Here is a 16,023-nt window from a genome sequence, read left to right as displayed (position 1 = left end):
TATACTTTCACACAAGGGTCTACATTTCCACATTTACATAGCTGTAAGGTTAACAGTGTAAATTTCGTCATGTCTTGTTTTTCTAGCCCGAACATATGACTAAGTTATTGTACACTTGTACTATACGTGGCTAAGAAGGACGCCTAAGAATGGCCAGCGTTTTCAGCAGTGGCGTCTGCCTTACACAGAACAACTCTCTGAAGACTGAAAACGTGATGGCTGTTATTTGGAGCCGTTTTTAAATCAACTAACTTAACCAATCTCGTCATAACGGAGGAACATGTCAACCAGTGCAGTGATGTGGCTCACTGACGTGTTTTTAATAGTTTCTAGACAACAACGGAGGTCGACGGCACAGAGTAATAATATATATCACAAAATACCTGTTTAGTAGATCAGTTCATTGTTGGTTTGGCTCCATACATGTCGACAGTAAGAAAAATAGAGAGATTCTCTTTTCTACAAAACTTTAAAGTGTTAAATGTGGGTTTACCAGTGAGGCACCATCCATAGCCTGTATATAAAGATGGACGTGACGAGGTGTGACGTCAACTGTTGGTTTCATTGCCAGTTTAAAGCCCAGAGTTGCTGTTTATGGTCAGCACCACCAGGACCTTCCAGATAAGGAGTGAGGGATGTTGCCTTTCACACTCTGGAAACACGCCTCGCTACCTCGGACCAGAGCTAACGCTAGCTTACTGGAAACACTGAGCGCTGCGCACTTTAGCTACTTTAGCTAAATTGTGCTAACAGGGCAGATATCATCTTCAAGTAACATTAAACTTAGTGAAATACTGCAACAATTAGGGACGACATGAAAAGATGTGAAAAGATTCAACAGTTTTTATTTATGAACATAACAGTTAAATTAGAAGTGCTTAAACCCAACGCTAACTGTTTCCTGAGTGAATAACTACAGACTTATTTTTATAAAGATTAGGGTTGTAGTCAACTGAAGGAAATCTTGATTGACTGAAATACTACTTACTCTCCAACCAACTGATTGGTAGATGGCGAAAAAAAAGTGACAATCACGTAATATAGTAAACAAGACAAGGAAGCCCTCCAAGCTAATGCGTGCTACGTTGTTAGCAGGTGATATCTAATGTTGGCAACATTTTTCGCTGACACTAGATATAAAACAAAAGCCAGAGACTATATCGTATTAAATTACTGTGAGCTGTAAATTCAACATTTCCACGCAGAAGATAACATAATGTGCATTAATGCTGTTGTTTTTAGTCAATTTAGTACCAGTTTTCAATACCCATCGCTAGCAACGATAGCGTGACTCAGTGCGAGTCCTGGAGCCGGGAGGAGGAGCAGCAGGTGAGTCAACTTTTAATCACAGCTGTCAATCAACGCCCACACAGCAGACATCAAAGCTACTAGGGTTGTGCCCGAATACAAATATACATTATTGGGCAAAGCACAAATAGTGGGTTTTTATATGACTATTTGTTTCATACAAATATTTTAAAAGTTATTTGTTGGGGGTGTTCTCCAGAGATAAAGCTGAGCTACTGACACATGCTAAGTGCTCCCAAGAGACTCTCCATAACCTGCTGTTCCCCTTCTCCTTTCCACAAAGTTAGGTTGTAAAAAATAGGCAATAAATGAAAGGTGCAAAGCAATAATTGCCTTTGATGTTCCTCCCTACATGTTACATGCTGTGCTGTCTCTGTTACGGGTGTATAAATAGGTAGAGGTCTGTCTGCAAAGAGGTGATGAGTAAAGTTTTAGTTCAGTAGTCGGCGCAGTCGTCTATGATCTGGGAGACTCCAGTTCAAGACCCGGTGTAGGGACCTCCCTCATAAGGTAGTTTATTCATAAATTCTTATTATAACACTTTAATTTTCTAAAATTAAAAGTGTAATAAAAACAAAAAACAGGATTTTTAAGCCTCTTTCCACTTTTATTTGAATACAAATACAGATACAAATAGTTTTGCTGCCTCAATAAATACAAATACAAATACTGGGATCTCTGCACATCCCTAAAAGCTCCTCTTCAAAACTTAGTAATGGAGTAATAATTTAAAAAAAATGACCACCAGCACACTTATTAGAGACTGAATTTAAACAAATGACTCATTGAAAAAAACGATTGACTTGAGTATTTCTAGACAGAAGTTGAAGCTTTTTGAGTGGGATTCAGTACCATCGCAGTAATCTGGGTTGTCTGTGTCTGCCTACAAACCAGATTCCTCTAGTCTTATTACTTTATCAAGAGGAAACTGTCTTTGTTAAAGCTTAAGAAGAAGCATGTTCAGTGATTTGGAGACTGGTAGGTGTGAATGAGGGTGAACGGTTGTGTATTTATACTATAGGTGTCTTTCCTGTGATAGACTGGACATCAGTCTGGGGTCAGGATAATGTCATATTTCTGTATTTTATCAAAGGATTTAAGGACTTTTTTTTCCCGCCGCTGATGTCGAGCAACAACTTGAAAACCAATCAGAGAGCGAGACAGAAACCGACATGTGACACTCAGACCGTGTGAGCGACGTGGAAGAGAAATATTGACAGATTCCAGCAACTAAACACATACAAACAAACAAACACACACACACACCGCTGCTCCCCATGTTAGTGAATGACATCCACAGATTACAGAGTGCGGCGCTATTAGAGGTGAGTCTATAATCTGTGGACGTCATTCACCAACATGAGAGCAACGCGTTGTGTGATTGTTTGTGTCAGCAGCTAAACCAACACCAGAGAGAGAGAGGGAGAGAGAGAGAGAGAGAGAGAGAGAGAGAGAGAGAGAGGAGGACACACTGGTGAAATGTTTGTTTTTTTAATGATGAAATTATTCCGTGAGAGAGAGAGAAAGGCAGATTGTGACAGACAGAAAGGGGCGAGATAACATGAATATCAATAGATATCTTATTTAGAGATTTCCTTATATCACTAATAGCATTTATCAACCCATATCGTTACTTATTAACAGGCTTATTTGTTCTCAAATAAAAGCATTTTCTGAGCTGTAAATGTGTTTCATAGATGGACGTGTCAAGTTCAAACACAAATGGAAATCAGTTTGGGAGTTAATGGAAATGATTTGAATAAACTCTGTTTTGAAACATTAGTCTGAATAATGAGGCTGAATTTTGTTTTCTTTTATTGATAAATTGACATTTTACCCACTGACAGGTTGAGATGAAAGAATGTTTAAGCTGTAAAAAAAGAAAAAAAAGATGATTATAATGTCTATATTTATGATCATTGATGTTTCTATTGTAAACAGAATCTTTGAAGAAAAGGATGATTTTAATGTTCTGTATATAAACTTCCAACAGCTTGGAAGAATGGCTGAAAACCAATGAATAAAGTGAAACAACAAGGTGCACTGAGACGGGTTGTTAATATAGATTTCAATGGATTTTTTTGTAAAAACATCCTCCACTCAAATATCGGTTTTGCTTATTATTGTTGCTTCACTTGGATGTTTGAGCTTCTCTGTGCAGAATGATGTTTGTGTAGAAGTTTGTTTTCACCTTCATCTGCTGAAGGAGGAAAAGTTTCTCTGAGCTCAACTTAAATCTACAGTTTAACACCTACGAGCAGGATTTGTGACATCACAACTAGTTTGGAGCCGATCGTGGTCCAGTGTTCAAATTACACAAGTGTGATGTGGAAACGTGAAGCCTCCAGTTCACAAACACTGAGAATGAACTTTACAGTGAAGGAGGAGACGCCATTATCAGACACACATTATTGTTCCAGCAGAGAAGAGTATTATTATATATATATATATCTTAATACATGTCTGGTCTGGAGGAGATCTTTAGGGTTTGGAGACCTTCATGGTTTTTAAAAAAACAATGTTGACTTGCGGCAGAAAAACAGGAAACAAACAGCGAACTCCAGTTGTGAAACAGTAAAACGAGCGATTCTCTGTTATCAACACAGCTAGTCACAGTTTTTAACACATTTGCTTAGATATTAACACAACTACTAACATTTTTTAACATGTTCTAGCTTATGACCATGGTTTTATATTTGGTTTTATATTTGCTGTTAACAAACAGTGAGTTAAAAGTGCTTAGTTGTATTTTATTAGTGTTTCAATGCAAGTTTTCCAACCTGATCTCACAAAATATTAGTAATTATTATTATTTGATAGTTTTAAAATATATGTTATATTGTTTATATGAACCAAAACACTTGACAGAGGTTGTTTTTTTTTTAACATGTAAATAAATGACACTAAACCTAATATTAACATGTGGGATATGTAGGAAGTGGAGTTGAGATGCTTTTCATTTATTTTTCATCATCTGTCAGTTCAGGATCCTTTTGGGTAACAAACCAGTATCACCATGTTCTCTTCATGTGATATTTTAACTGGTCTGGTCATGTGTTGAAGGTCAGCTGTTCCCCCGCTGTTACCAATGTGACACCGACAGAAGTCCAGCTCATCAACATTCACGCCGCCAGCTGTTTGATTGGCTATTGACACGGCCTGCCAAGCGTTTGATTGGCTATCACATGAGCCATTAATTTGACGATTGCCGCGTTCACGCCCAGCTGTCTCAGAATATGTGTGTCTATATATATATTATATATGTGTGTGTGTGTGTGTTTTAAACAGTAAATGTCTCCTTTTAAAACACGTTGTTTTACAAGCGCATTGTAAGTGTTCACTGTCTGTATGAGCTAAGTCATGTTCAGTGAAGCTAACCGCTAGTTTTTATCTCTCTGTTAGACGCTTCAGTAGTCGATGTTTCGTCCAGCCGGAGGCGAAGGCTGTAGGATCGATGGTGATATAAGTCTCTCTGTCTATTCATGCAGCACTTTGCTTCACAGAAAAATACACTATATGGCCAAAAGGTATATATATCACAGCTATATGTGATAGTTGAACATCATCCTTAAACTATATGCATTAATCTGCTGCTTTAACAGCCTCCGCTCTTCTGGTTTTCACTTTTTCCTCAAGATTTTTGAACGTGTCTGCACGTGTTACTGTGAAGAACCACTGAACATGTATTCATTTTCATGGGACTTTGCAAGGCATTGTGGGATAGATAGGAAGTGACCGGCAGGACTGACCAGTGATGCTATGGATGTATATAAAGGACGAGTTCTGCCTTAAAACAACAGTCAGGAGCCCAAATGAACATCGTCGCTCACTTGAACAGAAACAAATATTGTAATCATGAGGCTCTCTACACTTTCCAAATGTTATTGGACCAAATGGATCAAATTCTGATAATAAAACAAGTTACAGTCAGGAAAATGTATTCACTGACAGTTGCGTGGAGGAAAAATGCTTTTTGGGCCAACGTGCATCACGTGATGAACCCGGACGTTGTAAAACACGGTTTGGCCAATATGTCAAATTGGGCTTCAAAGCCCAGCGAGGGATTTAAAATTTATGAATGATAATATCATGCAAATGAGGACAAAATGTTCCTCTCTGTCTATGTTCACGCCAACTGATGAATACCCATCGAAACACTTTACATATTGTACACGCAGCATGTGTGTAAATAGGAATTAAAAAAGGAGAAAGAAGAAACTTAATGTCATCCGATGCTTCATAAAACAGGCGGCAGAATTTGCTCTCTAATGACATTAAACGGTGACATTGATGCTGATGTCAGTGGATTCACTGTGAGGAGCGGGTGAAAGCATCCTTCACACTCACGATGGCCATTAATTAAGGTTTCAACAGCAAAGAAAAATACGTTTTTTAAAATCCATCAGTGATGCATCCTGTCAGCGAACCGTCCTATCGTATCATTTTTAACTCATCTTCATCATGTCTGAATAAAGCCATAAGGAACGTTGACATAAAAGTCACCTCTGTCTAAATGACAAAAAGCCATCAGTTTAACAGCTTAATGAATCCGGTGACGTTACGTATCCTCTGTCTGAAAAGAGCTTGAGTCGACGCTAATGATATTCAGAGCTGAAGTGCAACTGGAAGTTCTGGGTTCTGCTCCAGAAGAAGGAAAACCTCATTAACATGTGTAACTAGGGATGTACAGAGGGCCCGGTATTTGTATTTGTATCTGTATTTGTTGAGGCAGCAAAATTATTTTGTATTTGTATTCGAATAAAAGTGGAAAGAGGCTTAAAAATCCTGTTTTTGTTTTTATTAGGCTTTTAATTTTAGAAAATTAAAGTGTTACAATAAGTGTTCATGTAGTGTTCCCTTGGGAGAACACCCCCAACTCCGGGAGTGATGTCCAAATTAGGAAATGTGCGTCATGCAGCAGGTGGATGTGACTCCCCTCGTTGAGACCTGCTGACAGACGCACCGGCGGAGCAGAGGACAGAGACACTGAGATAGTGATGTAACCGACCTGCACGCTGGTATTTGACATGTTTTTTTGTTTTTTTATTCCCCTGAAAACAAATAATTTTAAAAATATTTGTATGAAACAAATATTTTCCCCACTATTTGTGCTTTGCCGAATAACGTATTTGTATTCGGGCACACCCCTACTGGAAACAGAACCTTTATCAACAGTATGTCGTGTGGCTCGCTTCATATGTTTAGATAAGGACGGTAGTTTTTCTGAAAAACAATCTAATGTTGTTGTTTATTCAATATTTAAGTTTATTAGCAGACTTTAACAAACACAATTTCCCATAAGCCCTCAGTGTTCGGGGGCTAAACGTCACGGCTGGACAGAGGAGTCCATGAGCGAGTGGAGGAGACGAGGCGAGTTCAGACATGTTTTCTAAACGACTTTAGAAGAAAGCAGCGGTGAGTTTTATGGATACGGACAAACGACAAGTCGCCACGATGACGTAAGTTGTAGTTTTTTCATGGGGGTTGTAGTTTTTTTTTGTGCACACGACTAAAAACGTTGAACTTTTCTAAAATCACAGCTGCCGTTGAGGAGCCGAGTCGTCCTAGAAAGTAAAGTCCAGCTTCATGTTTTCAGAGGAAAACGCTGAACGAGAGACTGCGCTGACTCACAGACAGGAAGTGACGTCATGGCGTCGGCTTAAAGTCGAAAAACTGAACGTGCAAATTAAGGCTCCCAAGAACCATTTTCATTTCAATGACTGCATGACCAGCAGGAAAACTTTATATATTTACCCACAAGACTTAATAAAATCATCAGCGTGTTGTTTCTTCTGTCCGACATGCTGACACTTTCATAACGTCGGGTGTCATGAACACTGTTGCCTCCAGGGGCCACTAGCGGAGCTTTATAATATTAGTTTGTTTTATTGGATAAAAGTGAACACACACACTCTCTCTCTCTCTCTCTCTCTCTCTCTCTCTCTCTCAGCACACACACACACACACACATTCTCTCTGATATTGCACATCCAATTAGAGTCCTATTTCAGCCAACTGGATCAAGGTGGAAGACAGCGGGAGAGAAAGAGTGAGTGAGAGAGGAAGAGGAAGAGAGAGAGAGATCTAAGTGGGCGGCACACTCTTCTGCCTCAGGGTAGATTGGTGTCAAGTGCAGGGAACACACACAGTGGGCAGAAAATGTAATGAATGTGTATCACTTGTTAGGAAGAAAGTGTACGTGTGTGTGTGTGTGTGTGTGTGTGTGTGAGTGTGTGTGTGGTCTCTGCACTTGACACCAATCTAGCAGCAGCAGCAGCAGCAGAAGAGAAATAAAAAAAGAGAGACGTGTCAGAGGGAGAGCAGACTTAAAGCTGAACACACAGAGACCCAAACATCAATATTTCAAATTCCTTGAAAGCACTAATCCATCCATCATTCATAGTCACGCTACATGAAAGAGACGTAGATGCAGACAGAGACTGACAGAACATACTGTGGTCAGTACACACAGAACAAACACAGGCTCACTGTTTCTGTGCTGAGCTGAATCATTGGTGGTCTGTTTGATGTAAACAGAGTCTGCTGAATGCCGCAGCGTTCGGGTGGCGTAGTTCGGTGTAGAGTTCTGTTTCATAGTCGGACTTTTCACTCTCAGCATCATGTTTATTGGTACCACTTTCTGATAAGTATACACCACCGTAACACTTGTTTTATCCAGTGCTGGAAAGTAAATAAATACCTTTACTGTAAGTCCAATTTTGAGGTACTTGTACTTTACTTGAGTATTTCCATGTGATGCTACTTTCTACATTTCAGAGGGAAATATTGTACTTTCTACTCCACTACATTTATTTGACAGCTTTAGTTACTTTTCAGATGAAGATTTGACACAATGGATAATATAACAAGCTTTTAAAATACAACACATTGTTAAAGATGAAACCAGTGGTTTCCAACCTTTTTGTCTTTTGACGTCTTACAAAAAGCAGTGTGTAGTCGGGGTCACATTTCACATGTCTATGAGTTGTTAACAGCTCCACCAAATAGTGATTTTTCCCTCTAAACTTCTCACATGCTTTCATTTCAATAAATGTTCAAATGATCCAATATTTCAGCAAAAATCAAAGATTAGAGAAAAACTGAAAACAGATTTGTGTATCAGAACTTTGTTTTTTCTTCTTTCCTCTCCCATTAATCATCTCACCACCCCTCAGATTTATCTGCTGACCCTTCGGAGGGGCCTGAGGATCTGAATACTTCTTCCACCACTGGCTTTATATAATTCTTTATGAAGGCAGCTTCAGTGTACTGTTCAACCAATTACCTTCTGGAAAGGGCTGCAGATCATCCTGATAAATAAAATCCATTTATTAACATTTATTTACAGTCTTTTTAGCATCAAATCCCTTCTTTGTGTTTCCTCGGACAGTGTTTCCCTGTTGAGCTGCAGGTGGAAGTATAGTAACAAAAAGACTTTGGCACTAAAAAGACTGTAACATTAAAAGATATCTACTTGATTTGACTCATTTGGACGCTGAAGCTTCATATCAGCTTCAGATAAACTTTTAAATACATTTTTTGCACAGAAGACTTCCATTGTAAGTTTATTATGAAGGGATCTTCTAATGGTCAGTATGAACAGGAGGAATGATTACAGCAAGAAAAACATGTTTCATGTTCATTTAGGCTTCTGACTGTTGTTTTAAAACACACTTGAAAAATCGTGAACTTATCCTTTAAGACCTGATGACTTATCAGAAAGTTATTAATAATTAATAATCATTTATCAGTATGTATGAATCATTAATCAAGGGTTAGTGTTTCACATTTTCTAAGTCACCAGGTCTGCAATTATATGTAATAAGTCATTAATGACAATAATTAAAGTCTGCAGTTTTAGATAATATAAGAGATAGAATTAGATAGTGCAGTTGTTATGGTGGTATAGAAAGGAGGGTTTTTTCATAACCTGGCAACCCCGAAATGATGCTTATTAATGGCTTATAAATGATTTATTAACCATTAATTCATGCCTCTAAACCCTTAAAAATGGTGCCTTAGTAGAAAGTGGTACCTGTTTAATATTACACAAGTGTTCAACCTCCAGCTGTCACATCACTGTCAACTTTAGTGACACAACACTCGGGAGGATCAGCTGTGGTCAACAATGTGGTCTGATGAGACACTGCTCCAGCTTATCACAGCGGTAGATCCTCAGTCTGTCAATCACGCCGTTCTAGGGACGCAGCGTTTCGCCGACAGCCTCCGAGATCCACCTGACTGACTGTCAGCTGCACATCCTTCTCAGTGAGTTGTTCATTGTAATAGTGGAGACGTTTCAGGCCTCATGGCAGAGCTATTTTTAAAGACAGTGAAGTAAAAAAAAACACATTTTCCCAGTTCTAAATATAATCACTGAACAGTTTTGTGTGTGTGTGTGTAAACTGGGAATTTAGACAATAGATTAACTAAACTCCAAGTTACTTAAATCAACTATAATTTGGATTGTCAACATAACACTAACTAATTATGCAGGTTGATTAACTTTATAAATTAACTTCACATTAATTAACTAAGTGAACAAAAATAAATAATCTGATCTAACATGTTTTCCAGGATCTCGTGTTCATAATTTTGTATTTTATGCAGTATTAATGTGTGTGGATATGTTGTATGACTTCTGCCACCAGGTTGTGCCTTTGAGTACGGTGAGAGTTTTGAAGCAGTAGTAGTAGAAGAAGAGGAACTTCCTCCGGTTGCGATAGTTAGCACAAAGCTAGTGGGTTTTAACAGCAGCAAAAATATGCTGGTGGACTGTAAGCTACATATTAGGGATGTGCAGAGGGCCCAGTATTTGTATTTGTATCTGTATTTGTTGAAAGTAAAATTATTTGTAGGCTATTTGTATTTGAATAAAAGTGGAAAGAGGTTTAAAAATCATCTTTTTGTTTTTATTACACTTATAATTTTAGAAAATTAAAGTGTTACAATAAGTGTTCATGAAGCGTATGTCAGAAGGCTCAGCTTTATCTCTGGGGATCAATTATTAAATATACAAGTAAAAACACATTTCTGCTTTTGGCTGTAAAACATCAGACGTGAGCTGTGGGAGATTTTGTACATTTGTTTCCCCGACTTCACATCTACTGTAAGACCCGAACTTTACAGACATTTGACACATCAAACATGTTGGTTTAAGCCTTAGTTTGTCTTTACACATAGAAATAATTGCCTGTCCAGAGCTAATAATTGTGTCCGCTAACAGTTATGTAAATCGTTTTAAATACCACTAATGTCTAAAAAAAACTAGTCCTATGTTATATATGTTGTTGATTTGTGTACTTACATTATCCCAAATGTTTCCAACAGTTTTCAAACCCAGAGAAATCTGTAATTTAATCAAAGTAACGGACCGTTTCATTTGGTCGCATGTCAATGGCGTCATACCTCCTCTACCAAAGAGTAAACACGCATCAGATGCATACGACGGCGCTGTGTTTGTCCGCTACAATGGCGTCTACCAAAGAGTAACTTACACACATACAAGATAATACATCGGCGTTGTGGTTGTTCCACACAAACTGTTATAAATTCACTTTTATTCAGTTTTAAGCCGCATTTTCATGATAAATTTAGGTGGTTTTTAACTATATCTTTTAGCCGGAAGAAGGATTTTAGTCTTTGGACGTCTGGATCTTAAGTTATCAGAGAAATAAACCGAACAAGTGTTAGCAGCAGCTCGGCGAACAGCCCGTACCGGACGTCCGGTGGTCGCCGTACATCGTCGGAGAAACACTGATTTTTTAGGCGAAACATCTTCATTCAGTGTTTTTACCTGTAATCTCCGGGTCCGTTTGTTCTGGAGAGGAGGAGACCTCTGCCGGTAAAAACATCTCGACTGATTAACACCAGAGTAATCCTATCCCGGTGAAGCTGGTTATTTAACAACGAAGACAACAACTCCCATGATCCCTTGCTACTTCACACCGTCATCACACTCCATCTTTTTTTTATTGTTTTGGTTGAGAGACCCCTTGTGGCTGAAATTACATATTGTGCGTTTAAAGCCTGGGTTGCGCACACTACACTGGAAGTCTTACTAAGTCTTACTATTTTTCTGTAAGAGTAGAGAATAACAGTTTTATGCTGTATTTATAAAAGCACCAACAACCTGAATTTCAGCATGACACTGTTGATTTTGCAATAAATTAATGGCAACCCTGCATTTGGTAAGTAGTGCCTTGGCCACCGTTCCTGTACTTCCCCCTAAGAAAAACGAGACCAGTCATGCTTCCTTCCCCCTTTCCATTAATTTACTGCAAAATCAGTGTCATGCTGAAATTCAGTTTGTAGGTGCCTTTATAAATAGAACATAAAACTGTTATTTTCTACTTTTACAGCAAAATACTGTTACAAGCAGCGTAAATTAACAGTAAATTGTGCATTACTGTCAACCAAACCGTCAACATGTTTCTCCTGCAGAGCGATGACACACTTATTCACATCCTCTAGCACGTGGTTCTCTGGGGACATAAAACAATGATGCAGTTAGTTCTTTATATGTTTTGTTAGTCAACCACCTTGTTGTAAACATGCTACGAGCCTTCCTGGATACAAAGGTTAGAAGTTAGTGTGGAAATGTGCTCATTTTTTTAACCTGAGACATGCTTTAAGATGGAGCATGTTTATACCAGTATAACTGAGGAAATGTGCCACTGGGAGTCCGACTGGTGGTGAGATGTCACTGTTGGGTAGATTTGGTTTATCAAAGACACTAGCAGAGCAATGCAGTACATGAAATAAGCACAGCAAAAACGTCAGGTCGGACTGCTGTGTTTAATTAACTGACTGCTAACAGTGAGTTTAAATTTTAAATATTTTTTTCCACAAACCTTGTTACTTGACATAATTACTCAGACAGTATTTACAACAGTGAATAAACAGCCGATTGAATTGTGACTTCAAATGTCAAGAGAAATTATAAAATGTTAAGGTGTTTCTTTCAAACCACGTCTCACTTCATTAATATTATAAATGAATGATGCTAAACATTTGTACACAATTATAAAGTAACAGAACAAAGCATGGAGTTCATTCAGGTAATTAAACATTCAAAAGTCATTTAAAATGTAAATATTTAAACAAGTAGTGTAGTCTGTCTGAACATTGTACACAAATAGACATTAAACAAAATATATCAATATGCTCCTCTAACTGTTGCATGTCAAAACATGCTGGATTGAACTGGAAAAACGATATGGTTAAAGAACAATGGGACAGCTTTAGTGGGTTTATGTCTGTAGCCTAAGAATCTGATGGTTTGGTACAGTACATCTGTAATTGTTGCCATGTACTAATGCTCAACACATTATTGTAACCAAATAACTGCATCTTATATCAGTGCCTGTTTGGTTTTTTTTAAATTTTTTTTTTTACATTTTAAAAAAAAAGTCCCTCTAATGCAAGTTGTAACCAGACTGTCCAAGTGTGTGTTTATAAAAGTTTGTAATGAGCAAGTGAATGACTGAGAAAGTGACTGAGTGAATGACAATCACTACGAGTAACAGCTGAATAGTTTGGTTTTGGATATAAATAGCTTGACTCAACCAGTGAATACTGAACTGTGTTACTATTGAACATACTGTATGTTTGTATGCTAAGTCCTTCATATATTTTAAGTTAACATCTTTTATCATTTTTCTTTCCTCTTAGGCTCAAGTTTAATTTTATTAGCTTAAATACCTGAGGGTTCCCCCGGCGCTACCGCTCCACTAACTGGTTACCTCATCTGGAGTGGAGACTGGCCTTTAACTGGAAACTTTTTTATTGGTGAGGGATTTCAGTTCTTCAGTTGTTGTAGGCAAACATTTTCAGTTTCAAAAGTCAAAGTAAGAAAATACACCAATTTTGGTGTCATTTGCAGAAGCCCAAGGGAACTTCTTCAAATGTCTTGTTTTGTCTCCCAAACCCGAGATATTCAATCTGCAGTGATGTAACATAAAGAAAAGCAGCAAATCCGCATTTTTGAGAAGCTGAGACCAACACATTTTTGGCATTTTTTCTTGTGAAACAATTATAAAAAATTAAGATATAATTGCTGATTAATTTTCTACTGATCAATTTTTATCAATTAAACATTGTAGCTCTACTTCAAACCCTGCCCATATTACATTTTTGACATTTTGACTTGACTGTTATTTTGTAAACTAATCAAAAGTTCATATTCATGTGTTTTGCGCACATCTAGGACTAAATCACCTCACTCACTGGGAAGCAGCTATTGTATTGGTAAGTCAGATAAATATTTACATTTTCTACTTAAAAAGTCACTTAAGCATTTCATTGTGAAGTCCTTGTTAACTGGAATAATTAGCAATTAGGACTGTAACACAAATTATTTCATATTTTTTGTTAAATCTGTTCCTGCAGGATCAAATTGACTGAGTGACATTGCCTCTTGTACAGCAATCAGAGGTATGTTTGAAATTTGATTTTCTCTGCATCAGGAGTAGTATATCTGTATTGAATTATTCAAGAATATGTAGATTCAGTGCTTTTTATGTACTGAGCTATTACAATCACTATGGTTCACATGTGGTATGTGTTGTCAGGATGGCCGAGTGGTCTAAGGCGCCAGACTCAAGGCTCCTCTCCTTCCTAAGCAAAGGGACTTCTGGTCTCCTAATGGAGGCGTGGGTTCAAATCCCACTCCTGACACAGGTTTCATGCCTTTAGCTTTACAAGATAGAAAGCTGCCTTTCTTCAGCAGTGAAAAGCTTCTCCTTATCTGTGTGTGACGAGAAGGATAACTTTTTGGGAGATATAATCATTTAGTGTCTTAAACTCCTCTATACTACACACATTTGGGCTGTCCAGAAGAAATTTGACAATTGTGGGAGAAAGCTGCTGAAATCTTACATCATTGATCCAAATTACTGGTTCTAACGAATCTAGCAGTCCACACTGACTGTGGTTGACTACTAGACACAGTTGTCAGGATGGCCGAGTGGTCTAAGGCGCCAGACTTAAGGCTCTAAAGCTTACTGAGTATACTGAGTAAAAGACTTCTGGTCTCCAAATGGAGGCGTGGGTTCAAATCCCACTTCTGACAAAGATTTAAGGACTGAAGCTTAATAATAGAAAGCTCTTTCTTACCAGAAGCATCTTTAACTGAACAGTCAGTTGCATCGTGGAACAATATTAGAGACATAATATTCAAAGCTGAGTGATTGAGTTTTAAGGGACAACACTGATTAAAGTTGTCAATAGTCGATATTTGTCAGTATCCTTTTAAAAAATGATTTCAAGGTAATTCTTTAATAGACAACTATGTAGTTTTAGTTCACTTCTGATCTCAGTTGGATGCCAATTTTGGACAGATGATCAGTAACAGTCTTAAATCCCCCTATACTTAAGATTTCGGACAATTCAGAAGAAAGTGGACTACAATGATAGAAAGCTGCTGAAATCTTTGGTCGTCAATCTAATATACTGGTTCTAGCTAGCTTTTATAAACGTAATCATAGTTTTACTATGATTACCTTTAACCCTCAGAAGTCAAGGTGCCAAGTGGTCTAAGGTGCCAGACTCAATGAATTCTTCCTTAAAATTCACAATCAAAAAGTGATTGACTTTTATGGGACTTTAATGACTATGGTTGACTACAAGACACAGTTGTCAGGATGGCCGAGTGGTCTAAGGCGCCAGACTTAAGGCTCTAATGCTTACTGAGTATACTAAGCAAAAGACTTCTGGTCTCCAAATGGAGGCATGGGTTCAAATCCCACTTCTGACAAAGATTTAAGGACTGATGCTTGATAATACAGTAATGGAAAACTCTTTCTTACCAGAAGCTTCTTTAATTGAACAGTCAGTTGCAATTAAAGAAGCTTCTGGTCCTCAAGTCCTCAAACTTGCGACTCACCTCTGACAAATATTGATTGAACTTTCCTTGGCCATGGAAATAGGGGCTAAATTGAAACAGGAGCTAAATTCCTTCCAGAAACAAACAAATAAGCAAATACATAATCAGTATTAGCATACAGATGTGAATCTGCATGCTAAAAAAAGCCTCAAGTTCATATGGCAGATTGAAAGTCACCCACTTCCTTTCAGAAGTCCAACGATAGCTGTGATCTTCTGCAATGAGCCTCAGCAAGCCTTGTCCTGAGAATACAAAAACAGAAAATATGTATCATGCTCTTAAAAGTGCCTGAACAACAACAACGTTGGTGTTAATATTCCATTATATTCATTTACAGATTACAGCCTTTATTTTATGGTGAATATTTTTAATAAAAATAATTTACTTTTTTTTAATGGCATTTACACTTAATGTAGAAAAAAAAAAAAAACTGTAAAATAATAAAGTAAATTTCTGTGAAATAACTTTTTTTCTCACAGTGTAGAAGAGCTCCAACTGTGCTCACGTAACACTGTCTGGGGGATTTTTTTCATATATTTTTAACACATAAAATAAAGAATTAAAAAGTAAATCCTTTAGTCTGACTTGGGTCCAAGTCTCAAGTCTTCAGCTCTTCTTATGGATGATGCAGATAAACTCATCGCTTCCCACTGGAAACACTTAAAGTTGGTAATTACATCATCGCCTTCCCAACACTACCGCAAACGCCTGACCTTGAGTTTCTGGGTGTTTAAACAGAAAGCAGTGTTTTTTTATCCCTTTGAGGGAGAGCACTGGTAGACAGTGGCGGAAGAAGTATTCAGATCCTTTAGTAGTAAAGTACCAATAAT

The 16,023-nt window shown here is 37.8% G+C and overlaps 1 protein-coding gene, 1 long non-coding RNA gene and 3 other non-coding genes across 5 annotated transcripts in view; 4 read left to right on the top strand and 1 right to left on the bottom strand.

Moving 5' to 3' along the window:
* LOC122974960 (thyrotropin-releasing hormone-degrading ectoenzyme-like) overlaps positions 1-11,191 on the bottom strand; it is a 198,390-nt gene extending 187,199 nt beyond the window's left edge. Inside the window, exon 1 of the mRNA XM_044343061.1 lies at positions 11,105-11,191. The gene's annotated coding sequence lies outside the window, so the exon portion shown is untranslated. The remainder of the gene's footprint in view (positions 1-11,104) is intronic.
* A 1,770-nt stretch (positions 11,192-12,961) lies between these two features.
* On the top strand, positions 12,962-14,359 carry LOC122975474. Its single transcript, XR_006400681.1, has 3 exons — positions 12,962-13,098; positions 13,517-13,557; positions 13,699-14,359. It is a non-coding gene; the product is annotated as an uncharacterized LOC122975474 (long non-coding RNA).
* Positions 13,876-13,986, top strand: trnal-caa. Its single transcript has 2 exons — positions 13,876-13,913; positions 13,941-13,986. It is a non-coding gene; the product is annotated as a tRNA-Leu (tRNA).
* On the top strand, positions 14,262-14,380 carry trnal-uaa. Its single transcript has 2 exons — positions 14,262-14,299; positions 14,335-14,380. It is a non-coding gene; the product is annotated as a tRNA-Leu (tRNA).
* A 565-nt stretch (positions 14,381-14,945) lies between these two features.
* trnal-uaa lies at positions 14,946-15,064 on the top strand. The gene is made up of 2 exons: positions 14,946-14,983; positions 15,019-15,064. It is a non-coding gene; the product is annotated as a tRNA-Leu (tRNA).
* Positions 15,065-16,023: the final 959 nt, after the last annotated feature.

Source organism: Thunnus albacares, chromosome 23 (genome assembly GCF_914725855.1).
Source record: "Thunnus albacares chromosome 23, fThuAlb1.1, whole genome shotgun sequence".
Taxonomy (NCBI): domain Eukaryota; kingdom Metazoa; phylum Chordata; class Actinopteri; order Scombriformes; family Scombridae; genus Thunnus; species Thunnus albacares.
The sequence above is the reverse complement of the archived record's forward strand: the minus strand, read 5'-3'. Positions and strand labels throughout refer to the sequence as shown.